Genomic DNA, 2,184 nt, shown 5'->3' on the forward strand with positions numbered 1-2,184 from the left:
GTCACAATAAAAAAAAGTTAAAAGCATTGGATTAGCGGAAGGCTTCAGTGTTTCCAAACACATTGCCTAGGACAATTTTGCTGGGTGAGCAAGTCTGATTTCTTTTTCCTAGTGTAATTGAAGCCAAAAACAAAAAAAAAGGAAAAAAAAAAAGAAGAAGAAAAAAAAAAAGAAGTAGAAGTAAACAGAGAGATACATTTTTCCTTGGGTATGGAAAGTCCGCCTCCTGCCTGGCTGCGTGTGTGAGGACAGAGCAGCCAAAGCACAGACGCTAGGGCTGGCTAGGAATGAAGCTTTCGCAAAGATTTAATGCACAGTGGTGGCTCATGAGAAGATAGTTTTGGTTTTTTTTTCCTTGGCTGGGCCTTAACCTTTTGTTAACTAAATGGCGCTGAGAGAGCACATTTTCTCCTGCTTAAGGAAGGGTCAGGCTGAATTAGTAACACTGTAAAAGAAGAGAGCGAGAAGATCTAAAGCTGGTGGGAAGCCTTAAAGGAGTGAACTCTGCTGAGAGGGTTGGGAGGGAGGGGACTCGTGCCTGGAAATGCCAACAGCTCTTGGGAGCCGGAACCAGCCACTGCCCCCCCGAAGTGGTGCAGGAGAGCGGGTGGGACACAATTCAGTTACCTGGAAGCTCTCGCTCTCTTTCCATATGGAAGCCTCTATTACCAGAGTTGAAAAGACCACATGCTCCTTGGTAACGCTGTCTTAGGTTACTTGTCTCCATCAGGGGCCCACCCACCACCAAAAAAGGGGCAAAACAGCACAGTGAGGGTGGCGGAGGCTCTCCTTCCATTCGGTGGAGCAGGGTCTTTTCTCCAATCCCACAAGCACCATTAAAGTCACTATAAGCTGAACATGATGCATGCTTCTTGGCACCAACAGGGCCCTTCTTCTTCTTTCCATGATCTCCCAGGGCCTTGGAAGTAGCTGGAATTTCACTAACCTCCTCTCCTCCTTCCAGCTCATAGTAGTTCTTCTTGCTCCTCACAGGCTCTCTGATATATCTGTCTCTGAACCTACTTGTGCATGCCCAGAACACCTTTGGGGTGATCACTGCCCATTTTCACCAAGCTGACATCTCTCAGCCTTAGAAAGGGCAGAGATGGGTAGACTGAAAGTGTGGATGGAGATGGGCTTGCATTACCTGGCCAGCTCTGGGCTTCCTCTCATACTTCAAGGCCTTTCTTGTCCCCCTGAACCTCACATGGTCCTTCCTTCTACCACCTGGCATTTTCGCACTGCTTTCTGGTGGCCCCATTTCTCCTGTAGCTCGTTCTGCCTTGTCCCGTGTGCTGCAGGGTCTGCCTACAGACTTGAGGGTGACCTGGTGTTACACCCCTTCACACTTTTGGGATTCTCTGTATTTTCCCTGATGTTCCTGCCCATCCTCCTGCTCTTCCTCACTTTTCTGCTTCCCCTTAGCTCTCCCCTTAAAGAGCCATTCTTTAAGCTCCACTTCATGCTGCTGTCCTTCCCCTGCCTCAGGTTTTCTTCAAGCTGTATAGCCCTGTGGACAAAGCTTTGGGGGAGGGTGTGGAGGTTTGAGGCACGTTATCCTGGGCAGTGACTAAACTTGCATTAATCCCATCTCAAACTCTGCATGACACAGGGCACCTGCTGAGCTTAAATCCAAGCCAAAGCCTTGTCTCACAGGGACCATGGCCCGGTGGGTGCTCCTACTGCCATCCTTGCATACTTCAAGTCCTGCCCTAGTGCGAGGTCACCTTAAGATGGCTTCTGCTGTGCTGGAGAGAGAAATGCCTGGTGGGGCTGCTGGCAGGGCTGCTGCTGGAGGCGGAGGTGCGTGCTGTGCTGGTCCTGCAGCTCATTGCATGGCCGTGCCACCCAGGTGGCTCTGCAGCCCGCAGGTCCTCGAGCACTGCTCCAGTAAAGCCCCCGAGCCTGGGGCTACGAGAAACCCAAGGGCTCTGCTTTCTGTGGTGAGCTCAGGCGACTTTTGCCACGCGCCTCTTCTGCTGTGAGCAAAAGCTATTTCCTCACCTGGGTTCCAAAAGAATATCACAAACTTTTAAAAACTCTCTCCTGCTTTTTTTCATGCGGAGACTTCCACAGGTCACCAGCCTCCCACTTTCTCTAAATGAGTTAATATTACCTCTCCAAAACTGATTACCTTTGGGCCATGAGTTGCTTCCTTGCTCCCGAGGTCTCTCATTCCTTCTC

Source organism: Fulmarus glacialis, unplaced genomic scaffold, assembly GCF_000690835.1.
Source record: "Fulmarus glacialis isolate BGI_N327 unplaced genomic scaffold, ASM69083v1 scaffold9794, whole genome shotgun sequence".
Taxonomy (NCBI): Eukaryota; Metazoa; Chordata; class Aves; order Procellariiformes; family Procellariidae; genus Fulmarus; species Fulmarus glacialis.